The 24,193-nt window shown below is 36.5% G+C and overlaps 1 protein-coding gene across 7 annotated transcripts in view; it reads left to right on the top strand.

Moving 5' to 3' along the window:
* The window catches only part of LOC5566648 (protein mothers against dpp), a 104,604-nt gene that overhangs the window by 58,657 nt on the left and 21,754 nt on the right, over positions 1-24,193 (top strand). Inside the window, exon 1 of one of the 7 annotated variants that reach the window (XM_021846218.1) lies at positions 16,148-16,278. The exons of 5 other annotated variants lie outside the window; for them this stretch is intronic. The gene's annotated coding sequence lies outside the window, so the exon portion shown is untranslated. One more of the 7 variants, XM_021846217.1, reaches the window with a different exon arrangement.

The raw sequence follows: 24,193 nt of genomic DNA, 5'->3' as shown, positions 1-24,193 counted from the left end.
AGATTCCTCAACAAAATTTAAAGGTGTTTTCTAGAGGTTATTCTAAAAATTCTTCCATAAAAACTCAATTTAATATGCCAAATATTAAACGAGTTATGTACAGCGATCTCAAGTATCATAAAACTGTGTTTCGTTACTTAGCAACTTGGCAATTCGCTAGTTGAATCATTCTTAAAATTAAAAAAAAAACGGGATTCATACAGCCGAGTTTATGACAAAAAAAAACATGTGTGTAGGTTCATTCATGAATTCCTCCGAGAATTTCTCTCAATACTATTTCAAAAATTAATCTATGGATTCCTGTTGAAACTTTTCTTTCAAAAATTTCCAAACAATAATTTCATAAATTGTTCCAGAAACATACTGGGTACACCAAAAGGGTTTTGCGTCTAAATTAAAATTGATTTTTGCTTGAACTTGAACTCGACCACAAACTTCACTTAATATTCTAATAGAATATTTTCATGTTTCAAGTAATTACTTCAATAATTATCTTCTTTTAGTCCTTGTTGAATTCATTCAATTTTTATCTTCAGTATGTCTCGAGATAAATTTCAAAATTTGCTCACGAGATTTTAAGGAACTTGACTAGGAATTTAGTCAAAATCATTTTGAAGCATTAAATCATCCCTTAGGTATAGGAATAATTTATGAGATTTATTCACAACTCCATGTGATGTAATTTATGAATACTTCTGCGCTAAAAACCCAGCAAAAAAAATCCATGAAAACTTAAGAAAATTTCTTGGTTTTCATACAGTAAGAAATATTTTTACACACATTCCATTTCCGAACATTGAGTTTTAAAACAATATTTAGGAAAAATTATGTGAAAACTCCGTATGAAACATTCTTTGAATTATACTAAAATGAATTCCAAGAAGAGCTTCGAGGCAATCATTCATGCTATTTCGAAGGAGTTTCTGAATCAAGAGGATTTTTAATATGAACCTCTTTAGGAATTTCTGTGTTCTGTGAGAAATTTTTAGATAATTCATTGATCATGTATAACTAGGAACTCAGGTTGATTCCATTTGTTTTACTGGACAAATCAAAATTGGCGATCAAAGGGACCACAACGAATCGAATCTTTGGAATTTTTCCAATAGGTAAATCTGCAAGACTTTAAATAGACCCGTCACTCAACATTGAAATAAGACGCGTTTAGGACTTTACTTAGCTTACTATGAAAAAAAAAAAATACGTTGAATATCTTGTATAGTTTTATGTTTCATGCAAAAAGAGTGTAATGTATTGTTTGTAGCTAGGAATATCGGTCCGTTTGGCAACACAGAAATAAGTTCCACATACGAGAATCATTTCATCCCATTTTAACCCATTAAATAATTACCCTATCTCACCGTGATCGTTTTGTCGTGAAAATCGTGAATGAAATGTTAAGAATCGATCTTCTCAAGTCCCCCCCCCTGATGAAAAAACCTGGCTACGCCAATGGTCATCGACCCCTTAGGGACCGTTCAAATATTACGTAACGCAACAGGGGAGGGAGAGGGTCTTACATAGTGTTACGGTTCAAAGAAAAATTTAAAATTTTCTATACAAAAGTTGTTACGTGGAGGTGAAAGGGGGTCTAAAATTGACAAATTTTGGCTTACGTAATTTTTTAATGAACTCTTTAAAGTCCATGCAAGTTCTTGACGCGGTTCACAAGCAATCATAAACATGTCGAAATTTGAAAAACAGGAACATAATAAAATGATCCGATTTTGTCAGGTTCCCCATTTTGTCAGCCTAAAATTCATCGAGGGGCTGACAAAATCGGGTCCTCACTGTATTAAATTCCACAATGTTTTGAATTTTGTCTAAGTAAACAGGTTCTTAGAAAATGCCTTCTTCTAAATATTTGCTGAAGATACGAACATTCTAGGTGGTCAAGATCATGTGCTAGAGCCCGCGAAAATATAACCAAACCTACCTGCACATCTGAGAGAGAGGAGAGAGTTGGCTTAGATTGCGAGTTCCCAAAAGACAAGGGATCCTGTCAGTGCTGTTTCACATTGCTTTTAAGCTTCTGATCAACTTTGCTGAAGACACGAACATTCTAAGTTGTCAGGTTCATGAGCTAGAGCCTGCTAGAATATGATCAAATGACATGTACACTTGCGCCACGTAGCGGCAAAATTGCTAACCAATCAGTGCTACCTCAGATTGTTTTTAAGCTTCTGAACAACTTTGCTGAAGACACGAACATTCTAAGTGGTCAGGTTCATGAGCTAGAGCCGTCTAAAATATGACCAATTAACATGCACACTAGCGCCACGTAGCGGCAAAATTGCTAACCAATCAGTGCTGTTTCACATTGCTTTTAAGCTTCTGATCAACTTTGCTGAAAACACGAAAATTCTAAGTTGTCAGGTTCATGAGCTAGAGCCTGCTAGAATATGATCAAATGACATGCACACTAGCGCCACGTAGCGACAAAATTGCTAACCAATCAGTGCTGTCTCAGATTGCGTTTAAGCTTCTGAACAACTTTGCTGAAGACACGAACATTCTAAGTGGTCAGGTTCATGAGCCAGAGCCGTCTAAAATATGATCAATTTACATGCACACTAGCGCCACGTATCGGCAAAAATGCTAACCGATCAGTGCTGCCTCAGATTGCTTTTAAGCTTCTGAACAACTTTGCTGAAGACACGAACATTCTAAGTAATCAGGTTCATGAGCTAGAGCCGTCTAAAATATGACCAATTAACATCCACACTAGCGCCACGTAGCGGCAAAATTGCTAACCAATCAGTGCTGTTTCACATTGCTTTTAAGCTTCTGATCAACTTTGCTGAAAACACGAAAATTCTAAGTTGTCAGGTTCATGAGCTAGAGCCTGCTAGAATATGATCAAATGACATGCACACTAGCGCCACGTAGCGACAAAATTGCTAACCAATCAGTGCTGTCTCAGATTGCGTTTAAGCTTCTGAACAACTTTGCTGAAGACACGAACATTCTAAGTGGTCAGGTTCATGAGCCAGAGCCGTCTAAAATATGATCAATTTACATGCACACTAGCGCCACGTATCGGCAAAAATGCTAACCGATCAGTGCTGCCTCAGATTGCTTTTAAGCTTCTGAACAACTTTGCTGAAGACACGAACATTCTAAGTAATCAGGTTCATGAGCTAGAGCCGTCTAAAATATGGCCAAATTACATGCACACTAGCGCCACGTAGCGGCAAAATGGCGCATTAAAAATGTCAGCTGATGAACGCCGTAAAGCTTCTGAACAACTTTGCTGAAGAGCGCAGCTTTCTAGAAAGTAAGGTTTCCAAGATATTGCGTCATTAGTGTAATAGCTTACGGGTGATGCTAAACTTTTTGGGGGGTGCTGCAATATTCAATTGAGGTGTTGCAATACTAGATGATGCGATTCCATACTTATGGCGGGTAGTGTATTTGAACTTTTTAATAATAAGTCTCAATTCTTCCAAATCAGTCTCCCAGGAATTTTTAAAAACGTTCTCTTGATTGAGAATGCTTTCGAAGTGGTGGTGGCTTTGAACATTGCATCAATCATTAGATTCAATTGTTCAGTTAGAAAATTAAAATCAGAGGCAGACATATCTTTTGAGGTAAGTACATTATCTGATAATTTTCCGTTAGAATTTTCGATAGACGAAGAGGCGGAGTAGAAGTTTCCTGTGGCGACAGGGTTTTTTCCATTTGATTTGAAACAATTAGAATGGGTACTCATAGTATGAATAGGGGAGGAGTTCAAATTCCCTGCTACGATATCGGCAAAGGTTTTGCCTTGGGTAGATACATTCGAAATTAAAAGATTTGAACGGCTACCCGACGGATTAAAATTAGTTTGTGAATGAGCGTGATTATAATCTTCCTGATGGGTGTGATTCTTTATCAAGCGATCGTTAACTGAAAAATTAGTATTGTTCGATACTCTACCAGGCAAATTCCGGAAACGACCGTTATCGTAACGGATATTACTGTTTATCTGCCTGGCACAAGCCTCGACGATTCGCTTACGCGAAGGGCAAGCCTAAAAATTTTACTTACTATTGCCCCCGCAATTCGCGCATATGAACTTATCGGTATCTTCCTTCACTGAACAGACGTCCTTAGCGTGAGAAGAACTTTCGCAAATCATGCATTTAGCATCCATGCGGCAATTTTTTGTACCATGACCCCATTTTTGGCATCGACGGCACTGAGTGGGGTTCTGGTATTGTCCTCCAGGTTTCTGGAAATGTTCCCATGTCACACGGACATCGAATATAAGTCTAGCTTTTTCTAAAACTTTAATATTATTTAGATCTTTTTTGTTAAAGTGAACTAAATAATATTCTTGAGAAAGCCCTTTCCGAACAATGCCAGATTGGATTCTCTTCACCATAATGATTTCTTGGACTGGGGAAAATCCAAGAAAATCATTTATTCCATCTTTGATCTTTTCAGATAACTTATAGTCACTTGAGAGACCTTCCAAGACGACTTTGAACAAACGTTCAGTTTTGTCGTCATAAGTAAAAAAGATGTTTGAGAAGAAGTTCGCGATCTTTAAGAGTTTCCGACAAAACGTCTCCTTTCTTTGCGATTTGGAAGGAAACATTGATTCCCCTAATGGAGTTCAAGATCTCCTGCCTAAATCCCCAAATTCGGAACAACTGTCCACGGCGGCACTCTTTGCTTCCTCACTTGAATCAAAGAGCCTGGGCTAGAGGCTGTTTTATTTTGGTGTTCGGAAAATTTGGCTAGAGCATCGAGCTGATTGCTCATTTCGATGCAAGTATCAACATTATCCACTTCACCCATGGAAGAAAGTTCGCATTCCGGAGAAGCGTCCTTTCTTCCATTCTTGCCACGTTTAGTGACAGTTTTAAATCCCACTTTTTTTGAAGGAAGTTGTGAATTCAGAGATTCACCCTTCCTTTTGTTTGTTGTTGCAACCATGTTTAGTGAATAAACGAAAGAAGTGACGTGACCTTCGAGAGGTTTTTTCCCAAGACGGTGTCCAAGAAGGATTACCATCGCTAGCTTTCGCTAACGGGTCCAACGAAAAATCGAAGGCACGGGTCCAAACAAGGATCGTAAAGGGATCAATAGTAGTAAAAATAGTACTGAAATGTACTCTTTTCGTAGCACTGAAAAGTGCCGTATTTGATTTTTGATTGAGAACTTGTGTACGCACATCACGAAGGTACGATACGCACTGATGAAGCACAAACTACTTTGTTACAATTGCTGTTGAACCAGATATTGGTCACCAGCAATCACTATCCGTAAATTCATATCATTACTTAAGGTTTTATTCTATTTTTCGATAACCCTGTTGATGCCCTGCTTTCGTTTTAGTACTGAAAACTTTACTTAATTCAAACGTTAATAAAACAAGAATTTTTCATCAGAATAGTTTTCGCATTTGTTTTACCTTTGTAATATTAGTACATTATCAGTTGTTAGTGAATGTGTCACTTACAAAATACTCTTAGAACAGAAAAGATATATCTTTTGTACTCTATTGCTTTTCCATCCAAGCGATAGTTTCTTTTAGAAGCGTTTAGAAGCGTAGAATGAAAACCGCAATGACTATTTTGATTCTGCACCTAGAAATTGTCAATTGCATCTAGCATTGCGGCACAATTATGTGCGTACGTACACCGATCTAGCTCAACACGACATACATAGGCGTACACGTGCATGCTTCACCATAGTTGCGCTGTCGTCTGCGGATTGTGATTTATGTGATTTTATGCCACCGCATGCACTCAATAGACCTACGATCGTTGTACACCACGACCACAGACAAACATACATAACAGTGGCGAAATTAGCATCGACCACTCATTTAACGATCATTTCAAATTCAATATGTTTCAAATCTAACATCTAAGGGCGCGCATCGTTTTCTTCGTGTTTGACGTTTCACACTAGCTTCTGCAGGTCTTGTTGTGTTCGTCTGTTTGTCTGTGTCACGACCATCGATCGTCGACCAGGGATACCTTTCAGACTATACCGGCGTCTTCTTCGTCGCGTAGCGGCGCGGTAAAACGGAATGTTCAACCGCAGTGGAAAAAGTTGATCTTCAATGTTGATCGTGTTTTTGCAAACACACAAGTAAATGCATGTTGTTGTTTGGAAAACTATCAAGTCCGAAATGTAAATATACATATGGCTGGCGCTTCGCTCCCAAGGCGGATGGATGGACTTCTCTCAACCTGTTTGACGACTTCATAAATGGACCGCCGCGCGTTGCGGAAAGTCAATATGGGCATAAATTACTTTTAGGGTCACTCATCACCAGAGCCAGTTCGGTAGATTCGCGCAATTGGTAACTTATTACTCGGTGTGCCTAATTTGGACGAATGTGACAGCATGAATATTTACACGGTATCAACGGTTACTTTCTTCACGTGCCGGAGACACAAAAAAGTTGCAGAAGGGTTCAGCAGCCTTCCAGTGAAGTTTACGACTTCCCGGAATGATTGATTTCCAACCAGTAGGTTCATCGGTAATCTCGCGGAGGAACTCACCAGAATAATTGCAAAGTATCGATTCTAGCCTAGCTCAAATCACCGCAAAGTACCCCAGTCACGTGCAAAGTTTTTACGACGGTTCTCGTGATGTGATGAACGTTTCGTTTCTTGCTCTGCCAGAAGCAGAGAGACCGTGTCAGCTAAATATGGCACGGTTCCTAGCAGTTTAGCGTTATGATTGGTTTCCATTCGCTTTTTCGCATAATGTGCATAATTAGATTTAGTTCTGCACACTCACATAATCACCGGTCGAGTTATGAACGATAATCGCTTACCACGGAGTTTCTTTCAAACTTTGGGCTGGAGGGGAGCAGACGAGAGGTGGCGCAGATCGTTTATGGTTTCTCTCCAACATCATCATTCTATGGGTTTATGTGCTTTCTAAGTTTGTTTGCTGCTGTTCTGCTACTGCCCATGCCGCTACAGAGTAGCTACTGCTGCCCTATAAAGAGGGGAGTAAGGGCAAATCGCTCTCCAGAGAGAATAAGACTTTTGGATGTTCTTTTGTATAGAATATTTATTGAAGTCTTGAAGAAATCTTCGAAACAATATCTGAAGCGAATTTTGGGTACACATATGAATTTTTGATTAAATTTTGACTAAGGTAATTCAGACAGTAATGCGAGTAGTAGTAGTTGTCATAATACCACATGAATTGAAAAAAAAACTATAAGAAATATTATTAATGAAATGCTTGTTGGGATACTTTGATAAATTTGATGTAAACTGTTATCGTCAAATTCCGTTTGGTCTTTTTTGATCCCTTTCTAGTTCCTGTTTAATGTCTTTTTGATATTTTTTAATACTTTAGGTCTCTAAAGCCCTTTTTCTTAAATTATTGAATCCCTACCTGGCATGCAATGCAATGCTGATTGGTTGAAAAAAAAAAATGTGAAACTATTTACAATTTTAATATTGTTTTTTTCATATGTCCTTTTTTAACTCTAATTTGGAGAAAGTTAGAAGTAATTCAATTCCCTAAAACTTGATATTGAAGTGACCATCTATAGATAGTTATCAGTGTTGCTAGACTCACACTCAAATCTCAATCAATACGCTCTCCCGTGAGAGCAAATCTCACGCTTGAGATTTTGATGTAAAATCACTCAATCAACTCAAACCGTAAAAAATGATTCAGTCAAAATACCCGTCAAAAACTCGTGAAACCCGAATGTTGTTGTTTACGTTAGAAAGGATTACTATAATTTTACCAGACTAACAAGAAATTATTGCCGTGTGTGAGTAAACTGTGGAAATACAAGACAATGAGTTAAAAAGGTGAACCAACTCATCCATGATTTTTTGACTGCTGAGTTGCGTGATTGACCACTCTTCTTATTCTTCCTGGCATTACGGCCCTACAGGGACAGAGCCTGCTTCTCAGCTTAGTGTTTTTATGAGCACTTCCACAGTTATTAACTGAGAGCTTTCTATGCTGATTGACCATTTTTGCATGTGTATATCGTATGGCAAGTACGAAGATACTCTATGCCCAGGGAAATCGAGAAAATTTCCAATCCGAAAAGATCGTCGATCGGTGGGAATCGAACCCACGACCCTCAGCTTGGTCTTGCTGAATAGCTGCGCGTTTACCGCTACGGCTATCTGGGCCCCGTGATTGACAACTCACGCATGTAAAATTTCAAGCGTGAGTTATGAGAAATTGAGTTTTTCACAACACTGATAGTTATCGATTTATATAACACCACGAAATCAGTGCAAACTGTTGCTCGCAGGACTATCGACTTAATCATGATAACAAACTTTTACCATGGTTCTATAACTCCATATCTAGACACGGAATATCGAGTATATGGATGTCAATATTGAAAAATCTTCTTCACATTAACTTGGATGAGGCACCACACCCCCTCTCCCCAGCACTATCATCTCCATCATACGTGGATAAGCCACACAGAGCAGCAAACACGGGCAGGAACTCACTGCTTAATATTCTCGTTCGGTACTGGACTTCTTCTCAAACGTTGAGCTGTATGATCGGTTGTGCGTGCCCAAGAGAGAACTAGTTATTTGCCGCATGCCGCTTGTTTCTTTCACCACGTCTTGACCACGGCGCTAGATGCTTCCATGTTACATCTGGTGGAAGTGATGGGATAGAGCTGTTATAGCTATCGATTGGAAATGGATAATAGTTTTGAACTCCTTGTTCTTATGGCCGTTCAAAATAATCGTGTTGATATCGAATGGTTGCAGTTAGTCTAATCGATCTAATTGTACATAAAGAAGCTGCCGATTGTGTTCAAGGTCTCTTCGATTTTTTTTAGTTGTGTCATTTTCTAGAAATTTAATAACCATAGTGTATTTTTGAGAATCTCACAAGATATCCTCATATATTAAATTATTTTATCCCCTTCATTTAGTTTCAATTTTGAATAGATTAAAGGAGTGTAAACTGCATTTAAAAGTAAGTCAGTATCTCTCTTTTCAATAGCACGATCTTCATGTGATCGATTCTAATGGGGTCAATATCATTCGAATCTTTATATGTTGTTCGACCCTGGATAGTACGTCATCTCAGGTGATGAATAGACACTCGGGACGTATATCTGAATCCAGCTTTTTCGTTTTTTTGGAAGTGCAGAGGACTCAAAGGCTTCCGTAAAGCAAGTAACCCATCAACATTTCCTTTTCGTTTCCAAATTTACCTGCATTCTTACGCAGCTGGCGCCGTTATTGTTATGCTTCTGATGCTACTGATCCCGAGTAGCGTCTGTTGGTTCCCTGTTTAATAGCAGCTGCTCTTGCAATAACAATGTAGCAACTGCGGATGGCCAATCATGCTCATGCTCAAAATCTGTATTCACCATTTTTGCTCTACATATAAGTGCTGTATCATTTCATTAAAACAGCAAACCAACCAGAATAAAACAAGAATCTGTTTATGCTGCAAACGCAAAGCAATGGATAAGAACCCCGCACTCGCATTCTCAATATTGGGTACAATATTGATACCGACTGGCGGAGCTACACCAACCATCTCCTCTCGCACTCCACCAGATCCCATTCATCTGTCAGTATTGTTGATTCTTTCGCTGATGTTATAGAGCTGCTTCACACACTTGTGTTGTAGAGCCCCCACATTGCTTACTGTCAGTTGTCTGTGGTGACGACGAGAAAGGTTACCACCGACCGACAACAACCAGCACTTTTTTCCGTTCCTCTTTACGTGGAATGAACCCATAACCTACTCGGTATCAGTCAGCGCATACAGCACAGCATACCTCTACAGTGCTTTCCGTGGATGCTGGACCAGAACAAGCGATTTGCTCTTTTTCCAGCTTCTACCGCATCGCACCACTCGAATGCGATTCGCACGCGTATCTTGTCATTCGCGACCGGTAGGGTGGTCTAAAATGTGCTGACTATACTTACCGTATTTAACGGGACAGTACCCAATGAGAATATATACCAGAGGAAAAGACATTTAGTGTGCATGACATCCGTGTATGGTGCAACATATTTCACAACTACAAGCGAGCGAGCTCCCATAAGAAGCCGTGTAAATTAGTGACGTAGTTATTTACTTTATATACTTGTAGATAACTCAAGTGTAATCAACTGTGCAGGTGATAGTAGGTCTCTTTTTAGATACTTGGACACTATTTAAATGCAAGGCTCTATAAAGAAGATCTCTACAGTGTCTTTTTTTCATCAAAATGATGTCTAAAGTCACTGTTTTCACTTTTAACTTCTTGTGAACCCTGGTGCTAAAGTCTAGCGGCTACGGAGTAACCAGGCTTTATTTTGCTCGGATAGATGAAGCAAACTCGTACGCTCACAACAATTATGAGTCAGCATTCACAGAAAAAAAATCCATGTAAAGTTCAGCTTAAAATCATGCACATGAAGGGAATGCCAGATTTGTCACAAATGTACACGTCACATCGTGTAAAATTACAATAACATAATGTAAGTTTCCGCTGTAGTCTATTGTGTAGTCTATCATGGACTCTAACCGATTACGCGACAATTCGCATAAATTTACATCATGTTGATGTAATTTTACACGATGTGTCATGTAAATTTGCGACAAATCTGGCATTCCCTTTATATGCATGATTTTACGCTGAAATTTACATATATTTTTCTTTTTGTGTTCGATGTGTATTGTACAACGTTGAGAGAGTGGAGTGGAACGTTGGCTCTAGCCAAATGCATATCTTTTATTGATAGCTCTTCACAGAAAGAAAAATCCATATAAATTTCAGCGTAAAATCGTGTACATAAAGGGAATGCCAGAAATGTCGCAAATTTACACTTCATATCGTGTAAAATTGCAATAACATCATGTAAGTTTCCGCTATACATCGTGTAATCTAGCATGGACTCTAACCGATTACGCGACAATTGGCATAAATTTACATGATGCTTATGTAATTTTACACGTCATGTGTCATGTAAATTAGCGACAAATCTGGCATTCTTTCTGTGTTGCTTACCGCGAAGCTCTGCGAACACATCATCATTGCTTTTGGGATGAACTGAGGTTGGTTGCTCCGTCAACACAAGAGCATGGTTTCGCTTTTCTCTTTGCTCTTTTTGGGAAAAGAGCAGCAAAGAGACAACAAAGAGCTGTCTCAAAATGCTCTTCCTCGAACTGAGAAATGGGAAAAAATGCTCTACCCCGAACTGAGAAAGGGGAAAAACTATCTCTTTCTCTTCAGAGCACTGAGGATGTTAAAACAAACTCTTCACAACTGTGGGAAGGAAAACAAGCAAACAAAAACGTGTAAACTCTCCATCTTGCAGAGTACGGACGCTCAGTTTGTTTGTGGGTAAATTCGCTTCTCTTTTGTAAGGAAGAAGCCTGGGAGTAACCTTCAAATACCCTTACGCAATTATTTTTCAAGATTATTTTTTCTCATATTCCTCGAAGGAAAGCATTAGCAATTCTTCTAGTGGTTTCCCCCCAATTCTTCCTGGAGTTCGTGCACATACTCCCCCAGAGATTTTTCAAAAAATGGTTAGACAAATTTCTCCACAATTTAAAGTTTTTGAAGATCAAACGTAGCTACCTCCAGTAGTTTCCATAATGAATACTAGAATTTTACCAGAAACTATTCCAGGATTTCTTTCGTTAATTCACCCAAATTCTTCCATTGATTTTGCCAGTAGTTATTCTTGCAGGTTTTCCAATGGTTTTCTCAGGAGCTCTTCCAAGAATCGTCAAAGGTTTAGAGATGTTAAAGAAATTCATTTAGAGATTTTTCCGGCAACCCTGTAAGAGTCCGTCAGAGACTGTACGCGGATTTTCCAGTTATTCTTCAAGCTTTTTTCATATGGATTCCTACATGAATTGCTTATGATTAGTCTCAGGAATTGCACTAAAATTACTCAAAGCATTGTTCCACGACATCTGTTAAGAACTCCTCCAGGAATTTCTCATTTGATTCGACCAGGGATTTCTTTAAGTTTAACTTCCTCCAGATATGTTCTTGGAATTGCATCAACATTCCATCCACGAATTGCTCCTAAAGTTCTTTTAAACAACTCTGGATTTGTTTTGTCTTAATTAACATCCTAATGGACTCTTCAAAATTCAATCTAGAAGGTGTAACTCCACAATATATCACATAATTTATTCCAATCGTTTCTACACACATTTCTGTAGGAATTCCGTTTGATGTTCTTCAAGAAATTGCTTCAGAAAATATCTAGAGACTTGCCAAACTTTACGAGAATTTCCACACAATTTTTATCAGAAATCTCTATATGATTTGTATAAGAAACACCTCCCGTTTTTTTTTTTAGAAATTTCGCCAATATTTCTAAAAATATATATTATACACAGCTCCATGGAGACAAATCTGGAAACTTTTCTGAATATTTGTTTTTTTTTCAAAATTAGTTCGGGGAAACTCAAGGAATTACTGCTGGATTTCTTCTATGAGAAATCTCTGAAGTATTTTCTGATTTTTTTCCTGAACATTTTCTGGTTGAAGTCTGAAGTATTTCTTTGAAAGACCATTTTGGAGCAAATCCAAAGAGATCGGTTTAGGCATCTCTGGAAAAATTATAAATTATAAGAAATTCTCGATATTTTTGCATCATTGTTTCACAACTTCTCAAACTACTCTTCTATTTTCAGAATCTATGTGGATATTGAACATCAGTCATCTGCCTTAGAAGATATTCCGATATTCTTTGGGGAACCGACACTTCTCATATACAATTTCTTAGGCCGCCATTTTATTTGTGATCAGCTCATCAAAAAATAAATAAAATATGTGCTATACAATGTTAGGCAATAAGGAACTTTTCTGAAAAAAAAATCTTACAAATCGGTTGAGAAATCTTAAATTTGATGTTTTTTTTAAGTTTTCAAGATCCTCCTACGGTCAGGGTAGTACATAAATGCTCATATCTCAAAAACGGTTACACCACATCGCTTCATTTTTTCACAACAGACTCTCATCAAATTATTGTATCGAAAAGTGTATAACCAAACACGCGAAAAAAATCTAACATAAAAGTAGGTTATTGCTACGCGTCAGTCCCCAAGCAATACTGTAATATCTCAGGATTCATACGACTATCTTGAAAACTTGTGAAAAATGGAGCATAAATTTTGAAAACCAAAAAAGTTATCGTGATGTTAATATGTCTTTGTTGTAGAAAAAATGATGCTAGTAGAGGGGATAACCTTTACTACCTGGATGTCGATATCACAAATGAGTTATATTTTTGATTTATGTATTAAATATTTCGTATTCAGTTATGGTTTTGGACTTAGGTACAAATTTGTTGGGGTGCCTAAAGTATTTCGAATGGAAAATTATGTATAAATTCAAGAAACCTTATCAATTATTTTATAAAATTAGTGTAAAGTAGATCTGCTTGGCAGAAAGTTTCAACTGTTTTAGTTTGGAGAATGTTGCACACAAATACGACACATTGTATATTTGCAAAAAGAAGTTGCAAGTGAAGTTTTCTAAATTCAAAAAACGACGTAGAAAAACTTTCAAAAATATTTTTTAACAAATCAATGTTCTACATTATAATTCGTATGGCCATAAAACGTCGAAAAACAGGAGGTTTTTTATGACCGTGGTTTTTTACGGAATTTTTTAAGTTCACGCTGTCTTTTCTCGTCGTTTTTGTAATTAATGCATTTTTTTACGCGGGACATCGACCGACGTAAAAAAACCTTATTGTATATGAGAAGATTTAAATTCAATTTTGTGAGAAAAATCATGTTATTCAAGCCGTCACACGACAACTGCACAAGAGTTCCCAAAAGTGGCCATTTGAAGCAGTATCAGAACTTGTCACAAAATGTCCGAAAATAATCAAAATCACTTAATAATTGATACAATGACATTTATTCACTTCTGGGTGAATTTTGAGCCGTCGAAAGGTATCAGTGCATGATATTTTGGAAATGTTCCTTTGGGGTTCCTACCGAAACTTATATCCCGTGACTATGTTCCCCGACTGACCATAACAATCTCCAAACTGAAACAGGCGATACATGCTGCCAATGTTGCATTGATTTTTGACAAGTTTGCTTGATTTTTCCCATAATTTTCATTATGAAATACCATAGGTATCCCAACATATTTGAAGTTAAGACCAAATCCATCACCAAACTCGAAATTTTCAATGCATGAATCAAAAATTTAACTCATTTGTGATTTTTCCTGAAAATTTCATCAAAATTGATCAAACGATTGCGAAATAACAGAATTTTGATACTTCGATGTCGGCACCCAGTTCTGTAAAAGTTAAAAGAATTCCTGAAGAAATCTTCTGGGCAGAGAATGTCTGAAAACTCAGTGCTGTGCAAAAAACATGCGTGCCACTCCGAAATTAATTGTGCATCTCCCATTATATGCGAGCAAACTCAAAGCAAAGCGCTGGAGACAATTTATGCGAGACATAGCGAAGCACAATCCTCTACTCTTTAAATCTCTTTCGTACCAGCACAAAAATTCACTCTAGGAAAATTTCAGCAAGGTATGCTTTGAAGGCGGACAAGCCTAATAAGTGCTCTGCAAAAACTTATAGTTGTGGATCTTAATATATTTGGTAAAGTCAGAAACATGAGGTGGTAATAAATTTTGTTCATTGTGTTTAAGAGTTTTCACTGTGAAATTAATTCAGGTGGAATTTTTGACGCGTGTACGAAACGCAAAGAGTGAAAACGATCGAACATTGCGAGTCAGAACTGTTGGGGTGCTGTGCAGAAAAATCACTTGTGCACGTCTTTTTCGAATTTAAGGTGTTGTCTCGCAGCAGCGCGTGTAGCACCGAAGGAGACTTGAGTCGCATCCCATCCCCGCTTCTGGATAATACCTAAAAGAAACTTTGAACATTAGTATCTGATGGATTTCTTGTATAAAATATCGACAAAATGCTTACAGTAATAAAATCAGCATTACCTCCTTGTCGTTATTAAAAAAAAAAACCTTTGGAATAGGGTAGGTGTACCAGTTATGGACATAGTGGTTCCCTATTTCGCCATACATGATAACTTTAATGTCTTCTAATTTTGAAAAATTTGGTGTGGTGTAGTAGTTAGATTCAAGATATATCTTGATGTTAAAACATTGAAAAAGATTTAAAATGTGAAAGTTATCAAAATCTCAAATATGGCTAAATAGGGAACCACTAAGTATGGCCATAACTGGTACACTTTCCCTATTTATGGACAAATGTCTGGCTGAATTTTTGAAAAAAAAAGATTATGAATGAACATGAAGCTTATCATAGTGACATCGAAAGGAACGGTCGTTACTGAGAAAAGTCGATATACGGATTAGTTTTGATATTGATTTCTTTAAGAGAAAAATGGCGTTATAGAGAGATTTTGTCGCTATGAAAGTTGTCGTTATAATCAGGTTCAACTTAGTTTTCATTCTGGACGCCTTTTTTCAGCAATGAGGTCTCCAAAGTTCCAATTTTTAAGACATGCAGTCGCTACCATCCCTAAATCATACTTAATTTTGTTTAAAAAAATGTATGAGAATAAAAACAATATGCGATTCTTATGAAAACTTCCACAGTTATGACATGAGACCTTTCGTTGCCGATTGACCTTTGTTGCATGTGTATATCGTGTAGCAGGTACGAAAATGGAAAGTCGAGAAAATGTTTTTAACGAAAAGTTCCTCGTCCGGTGAGATTCGAACCCACGTCCCTCAACTTGATTTTTCTGAATAGCTGCACGTTTTCCGATACGGCTATTTAAGACCTAATTGAGTTATGTGTAACTTTCTTTACAAGACAGCGCTTTCAATCCCTTAGTTATCTTGTGAGAACAGAAAGATTAGAACTTTTGCCCCACATTACTATATTTTGACTTATTGCGTTCTGGTAAGCCTAATTTCGCCTAATTCCAAAGGGCCGTTTTAGATAAATTGTATTCATCTTTTCAAAAAAGTTTGAGTTATTCAAACTGATCCAACCCTTCTAGTGCCACCCTAGTCCGGGAAGGATCGAACTTGGAGATTGAAAATCTCTCCCCAAGCCCCAAGCGGGTTGAGATTCCGCGCGCGAATGAGCAAGAGAGAAAAGCAGCACGCGCTTGGATTGGAACAACAACCCAGAAGCCAGAAGCCAACTCAACCCACTGGGGCTGGGGGAAAAAAGTTGCTAAACGGTTCACGCCGCACCAGTTAGTTCCCGGACACGGCATTAAGCGGTTCGATTTCAAGAGGCTGATTCGTGCGTGGGGGGATTCGCGTTTCTCAGTTTTGGCGTTGTTTATGCTTGGTGCTGTTTTTTTGTTCCCGCAAAACTTCTCGAGGTTCGTTGGTTCCCGCGACAGATTCTTCAATTCGTTCGCACTCGGAACGGTTTGTTTACACCAAGCGACCAATCGCGGATATTAGACGGGGTTGTTCTGTGCATGCAACGGTGAGACAGTTCCAACTGATAACATGTGAAACTTTTTCGACATCGGATTCGTTCGTTCTTTCGTTGGTTGTTGTTGTTGTGGTTGCTTTTCGTGCCGATTGCAATTAGTGATGGTGGTGGTGCCAAAAGTGGGTGGAATTCGACACCATTGTGCGCGGTGTCGCACAGTGGGCAAAAACGGACCTAATATCGCAACTTTTATGAGACACTGCTTCAAAACGTTATAATGTACCTAAATCCATGTGAAAATCACAGGAATTCGATTAGTATTTGTCTCGTCTCGCACACATTTCAGGAAGTGCCGTATTTTGCTTTATTCAAATCCCGTTTGATGCATAACTAGATAAACAAAGCTTATTAAGATTATTTATATTTTTCTACGGTTAAGGATAAGAATCTATTCCAACAATTAAAAACAAAAATAAAAATAATTAGGATAAGCTTAAAACAAATTATTTTCAGTACACTCAACATAAAACCAACCAAAGTATCACTTTATTTGGTTTTATGTTAATTGCACTGAAAAAAGTGTTTTCTGATTTATTTTTAGTTATTTTGCTCTTGCTGCTTTTGCTCAGGATTATGTGACAATCTTATTAAGAGTGCTATGAGAATTTTGCCCTCTATTACACCAGGACTCTTTGAAAAATCAGTGAAAAAGATTTCTGGGGTTTTACAAAAATTTTACTCAGAGTTCTATGAGAAACACGCATAGGATTATGTGAAAATCCCATCTAGTGTTATTTGAAAATCATCCTGAGTATGCTTTATTGAAATCGAACAAAAAAGGGCAAAGTGTGGCAAAATCAAGCATTTCCTAAAGTCCGAACAAGACGTGAATATCACCAATCGACATAACTTTTAAAAATTGCTGCTTGGTATCCGTTTTTGGCCCACTGTTCCTCGGAGGTGGTGGTGTGATTCCTCGGGCGATGATTTAAGGAACTCTGGGGGAGGTGCGCGACCGAGCGAGAAAAGGCCAAGTGAGCAGAAACGTGGTGCGAAGCAAAGCGAATATAAAGCGAGAAGCGCAAACAGCGATTGGTGGTGGCGTATAAAAGTTTTGAATGTTTGTTGTGTATAGTGGAAATGGCTGTTGTTGTTGGCTTGTTTGGCGTATGGATTTTCCTCTCCTGGTTCCTTTCTGCCGCAACCGCCGTAGGCTGCCAGCGTCAGCTGTGGTGTGGATTGGGAGTACCGCTTGTGGGGTTGCGTTCAATTTGTTCTTGATCCCACACACAAATGCAAAGCATAGTGGGTCTCTAGTTTCACGTTGGCGAAACACGGTTTTGATGCTGTATCATTGCTTTTGGTTGAGCTTATTTTGTTTGTTATAGGAAAACCGATGGTTTCGGCAGATACTTTATCTATGCTTAAGTTTTGAAATTTGAATGAGTGATCGATGATTATTTGTCAAACTAATCGAATTTCGCTAGCGTCAAACAAATACTTTTCTTTCAATACAACCAAATTTCACTTTTAAAGGATTCATCATAAATCCATAACGGATCTTGCAAAGAAACTATCAAATAACCCTTATGAAGGTCCCAGGTTTCTTCCAAAAAATCTTAAAAGCAATAGTTATGTGAGAAAAAAAACTATCCGTGAAATTTCCGTAGAATTCGTTAAGCTATCTCTTTAGGAATAGCTCTAGAAATTCCTTTAGAATTTCTCGCTATATATTCTGCCAAGTGTTCTTCTTGAGATTTTTCCAGAAATTCTTCCAAGTAGTACCTACTTCGAGAATTCCTCCCAAATCGCTTTAGAATGTTATATTGTGGCATTACCCGTATCCTTAGTGTGTAGTGCATGTCGCATTACTCCATTTTCGATGCTGGGTAATGAAGCATCGACTTTGTACAGTTCTTGTTTTCATTCCTCAGAGATTGATAAAAATCGAATGTAATGAAAAGGTCCCGCTACTTACACTCTTCATAGACACTTATATCTCAGCAAAAGACGCCCCTTAATCGATTGAATTCCTGAGGAATCAAATCGGTACTACTGATATTTGACCATGCCACGAAACTCTAGTGCCATCCTTGTTTCGCTTTCAGTTTAGTCCCAGAAAAATACTAGAAAAAAGGGGTTTTGTGTTAGCAGCCAATCAACCAGTACCAATCAAACAGTCCTTGTAGAGTTAATACTCATGATTGTTTTCCTGGCTTCAAGTGTAGTCTCGGGACTGATGAACTCCGAGGCTTGAACCATCTGCTAGGTAAAAAATATTCAATTTCAGAAACTGTTGCCAGTAACAAGGTCTTTGTACCGCGAATCCTTGAATTACCAGATCTTATTACCCTAGCCCGACAAACAAGATGAGACTATGGTTCAAATTGGTAGATCTTATCTCGTAACGCACCACGAAAAGCTGATCTACCCTAAACCCTCAACTTTACTTAAACGACTTGGTGTGACAGGGAAGGATTCATATTTTTAAGAAAAAAAAAAATATCTCGTTGCACATGAAGGAAAACTTGGAGAAAATTCTTATCACGAGTTTTGAAAGATAAGTTTGATTATTTTGAATATATTCGATAATGTGCTGAAACTCAGGTTTAGTAACAAAGTTCCTATGATTCCTTTTTGAAATTTTGATTTCCTGGAAAATCCTGGCAGGAAGGATGAGGATCCTAGGTGGTTTCCAGTGAATTCTCTCTGGGATCTCAGAATTCTCACACGTTTCTCATTAGTATCCTCTCAGGATTGTATTTTGTTTTCATTGTTTTATTTTGTATCTGATTCACATCAGATTCTTCGTAGGATTCACATCGAATTCCTTTCAAGGCTCTTTTCGGAATTCGTTAATTATTTAAATAAGAATTCTCGTACTGACAATCAGAATCAACGTAGAATTCACATAAGAGTCTTCGCAGGATTCACGTCAAATTTTTCTCAGGATTTTCATCAAAATCAATTCATTGTTTAAATCAGAATTCTCGCAGTTAGAATTAGAATCAACGCAGGATTCACATAAGATTCTTTTCAGAATTCACATCACATTTCTCGCAGGTTTCTAATCAAAATTTTCACAGAACTTTCTTCAGAACTCTCTCAGGAATATAATCGGAATCCTCTTTCTCAGAATTGTCTTGAAAAACCTTGTAAGATTCACATCAGAATCCTATTGGGATTCGTATTTCGCAATCCTCTCAGGATTCTGTTTAATTTCTTCTAAGGTATTTCATCAGCATCCTCTCAGAATTCATATCAGGCTCGTTTTAAGTTTTTCATTGTAATTTCTTAAAAATCTCTTTGAAATTCGAGGATTCTCATCAGAATCTTCTCAATATTCTGATCGGAATCCTCTTTAAAATCGCTCCAGGTAGTTCATGAAAAACGTTCCAGGATTCTCATCAGAACCCTTCCATTATACTCATCGGAATAGTTCAAGAATTCTAGTCGTAATCCTTCCAATTTTCTCTTCAAAATACTTTTGTGGTTTTCATCAAAATCCTCCACACATTCTCCACAAAATGCTCCCAGGACTTTCCACTAGGGTGCGGTTTATTTTTCGAAAATTCTCATTGTAAAAAGTCTTCATAACTTTGTTATTCTCCAACCAATTTTCAAACTCTTAGCATGATTCTCTTCAAAATTTATTTTTGTTAAAAGTTTGTAGAATATCAATTTTGTCCAAAATGAAAACTAGTAAAAGTAGTTTTATCTGAATTGTTCCTCTTTTTAATAAAAACAAATCTTTGTTTGACCATAACTACATCAATACAACAATACTCATCCGATTTCAGATCTTATTACACGCTTTTGAAGCTAACTTAGTAGTTGTAGAACTGCGTTTTCATCAAATTTAATTTGAAAATTGTTTTGACTCAGTTGTTCAACAAAAACTACCCTAAAACTTATTTTTTAATGAACTAAAAAGTCAAATTTCCTCGAGTTGTTGGTTAAATATTTGTGTTATAAAATGTATGAAACATTGTTTCTAAGACCTTTTAGAAGGTTCATCAAATGAGAGAAACCAGTTTCAGTTTAAGTATTAACGTTTAACTGACAAAAATTCAAAAATATAGTATTTTTGTTGAAAGTCAAAACTATGATTATATAAATCTGTTGTACTCACAGTTTAAAACCTAATAAATTTGCTTATAAAGCATGTAAAAGATTTGGAATCGGTTAAGTAAAAAATTGGAGAAAACTACTTTTGACTAAGATTAGTTTTAATTTTAGACCAACTTGATATTTTACAAACTTTTCATAAATTTGATTTTGAAGAGAAAGATGCTATGAGCTTCAAGAGTGGTTAGGAAACAAAAACGTTATGAAGACTTCACTGAAGGTCATAATTCATAACGTGAAAATTCACGTTAAAGTCGCTTGTGGCACATCTTAATCTTAATATTTTTGACTCAAAATTTGAGGATGAGGAATCTTTGTGATTAAATTCAGAAGAACACACGAATTTTCGGTTTTGAGAACATTAAAAAAATTAGCCGCATCCTACTTTCCACATAATTCTTCCAGAATTCTCAACAGAGTCCATCCAGGATACTCAACTGTCCTTCTTGAATTTTCATCAGAATTTTTCTCAAGTTTTCAATAGAATCCTTCTTGGATTTTCATCATATTTTTTACATAATTCATATCAAATCCTTCCATGAATTTTTTTCAAACTTTCTAGGATTTCCTTCAGAAATATTGCAGGGATCGCTTCTGAAATCAAGACTTTCATCACAATTCTTCCAGCATTCTTAAAGAGATTCTTCCAGGATTCTCATTAGAATATTTCCAGAATTCTCATCAGAGTTTCACCAGGATTTTCACCAGAAACCTTCCATTATATTCACCAGATACTGTTCAGAATTGTCATCAGAAACCTTCCTGGATTCTTCCAGGGATTTCATTAGAAGCATTTTACGATTCTTATCAGAATCCATGCAGAATTCTCATCAGCTTCTTGGGGATTCTCATAAAAATCATTTCGGGATTCTTCTTGGAATCATTTACGGATTCCCGAAAGAATCCTCCCAGTTAAACTGGAATCCTAAATATAAAAAACATTGATCTTCCGTGAAAAGTGAAACTTTGTTGTTGTTGTGAAACGAGTTCCGACATAATGTTCGATCGTATCCTAAATACTCTTATGTAGCTTCCGATAGTTTTGCCTTTTTGAAGCAGTTGAATTTTATATTTCTCATGACCAGATTTTTTTTCTACATTTCTAAGCCACAAAATAATTATTTCTAAAAATATCAATATGTATTCCGGAATCAAACATAAGAAATACTGAACAAAACTCAAAACGGAACATAAACGTATAGACGTTCAAAATGTTCCAACTTTACAAGTTATAATTTTCTGAAACAGTGTTATTTGATGTTTAACATAATCGGAACTTTGGATCCAAAAATTGGGTTCTGAAATTGTCATCTTTTGTCAAGTAAATATGATTTTACTTTAAACAGCATGGAAATCAACAAAAAATATGTTGAAATATTAGCAGATTATAAAGTAATGATAATTCTAACAGCAATTGATGACACAGTAGGGCGGTTCAAAATTTAAAAATGTTTGAGAATCTAATCTCCCATATGCTCCTTACCATCCTTACCATAAAAATAGTGTTCTGTGAAATTTTCAGCTTTCTAGATGGTGATTTAAAGGTGGCCCAAAGACAATGTAGGTTTATATGGAAATTACTATGGAGAAATTTTGAGATATGTTCCAAACCGGCTAGTACTGTAATGTAAGTACAAACTTATTATCCCATAGTAAAAACTCATTCTTCAAACCATAAAAAAGAAGTTTGCTGAAGAGAGAAATTCAATCCGACGGATATCAGAAGAGATATTCATGACTTTGTTTGCTTTTATTTAGCTAAATATGAGAGTATAGCCCTGCAAACATGTCCAAAAATCCCAAACAAAATCAACTCAAAAGGGATTTGTTTCTTCAGCAACATCCTTCATTAGGGTTTGAGGGAGAATGAGTTTTCAATATGGGATGATAAGTTTCTACTTACATTACAGTACTAGCGTGTTTGGAACATTTCTCAAAATTTCTCCATAGTAATTTCCATATAAACCTACATTGTCTTTGGGCCACCTTTAAATCACCACCTAGAAAGCTGAAAATTTTACAGAACATTATTTTTATGGTAAGGATGGTAAGGAGCATATGGGAGATTGGATTCTCAAACATTTTTAAAATTTGAATCGCCCAAATGACACAGCAAAATATAAGAATGGTTAACATTCAGCCTTACTATATTTGATGTTATGACAGTATAAATATAAAGAACAGCCTTTTTATGAAAGAAGGCAAAATTTATGATTAAAACAATAAAAGATTGAACGCCAAATAAATATAAAGAACAGCCTATTTTTAAAAGATGGCAAAATTTATTATTAAAACAATTGAAGATTGGACGCCAAAAATTATTGTGAAATAATAAAACGAAAAGACATCAAAAATTGCGTTAAGAATCATAGGAGTGAGTAACTGCAGTTATCGATTTCTCTTTTCGCTGATAACTTGAGCATATCAACATTATCGATTGCCGCCCTTATATCAGTTAGAAACAAAAAAAAAAACATCTAAGAACTATAGCTCCAAAGTTAGCCAATGTAAAAAAGAGGTGTTTTTTTAAATTTCAAAACAACAATTTTTATACGTATAATTATGGTTACATCATATTTAGAAAGAACATCACATGTTTGAAAAAAAATGTCAATTTGTGCTAAATTTATCAAAATCTTCAATGCAAAAATGTATTCCAATAGCTTAATAAAAAAACAAAATTAATATTGAAAGAAGGGTAATTTATGGATAAATAATAATAACTAGTGACAATAACTTTCCCAATATGCTTTAGTACTCCAAACTCCAAACTCCAACTCCAACTCCAAATAAGCCTGATGTCTTCAGAGGAATTTAAAAGAAACGTAAAAACGAATGTCATCTTACGAAATTCTTGATGTTATACACATTATGCCAAACGACTATTATGCCAAATAACCTAACACCCTTTAGACTACGAGTGAAAAATGCATACAAATAAATATTTCTCTGAAACTTAAAAAAATAAGAAATATTCTTGCTTCCAGATAAAAAATTCTCTCTTGACATCGAATGAATGAAGAAAGAGCCTAAGCTTTCATTTCGAGGACAATTTTGGGTATACTGAATTTACTTAGATAACATTTTTCCCCACAGATAACCTCTTTTCAAATAATTACAGACCAATCAATGCAAACGATATAATTTAATAATAATAAACCCCTATTTATTTTTATTGTCCTCTTTACCATATAATAAACTATCGTAAAGTGCGTGCGTTGAATATTCTCCAATATTGCCGTTTGTTTTCATTCAACTCCAAGAAATCAACGCGCTACTGGTGTTTGTTTCGAGAAGCGAGTAATTGAAAAGAGAAAAAAACTCACCTAGCAGTGAGAGTACACTTCTCATTGCTAGGTGAGTTTGTTTCTCTTTTCAATTACTTTGTAATTTCTTAAAATAGTTATTGGTTCATTCCCTGCATAGTACTTCCTTGAGTACTTCTACTTGGATTTGGATTGGATTTGGATTGGGTTGGGGTTGGATTTGGATTGGATTTGGGTTGGATTTGGTTAGGATTTAGATTTAATATGATTTTGATTGGATTCATTGAAGATTTAGATTGGATTTGCTTTATAGCTGTGCATTTATCAATTGTTTTAAGGAAGTTTTTGCTTTCTGTTGTTAAATTGTTTCACCAGAAAATATGACCTTTCAGAACATTTGAAACTGGCAAAACAAGATAAAAGGAAAGAAACACGATAATAGTCTTTGAAGAGAACGAAATT

This window comes from Aedes aegypti, chromosome 2, assembly GCF_002204515.2.
Source record: "Aedes aegypti strain LVP_AGWG chromosome 2, AaegL5.0 Primary Assembly, whole genome shotgun sequence".
In the NCBI taxonomy this organism is placed as follows: domain Eukaryota; kingdom Metazoa; phylum Arthropoda; class Insecta; order Diptera; family Culicidae; genus Aedes; species Aedes aegypti.
Note: the sequence above shows the minus strand (reverse complement) of the source record. Positions and strands in the feature narration are given on the sequence as shown.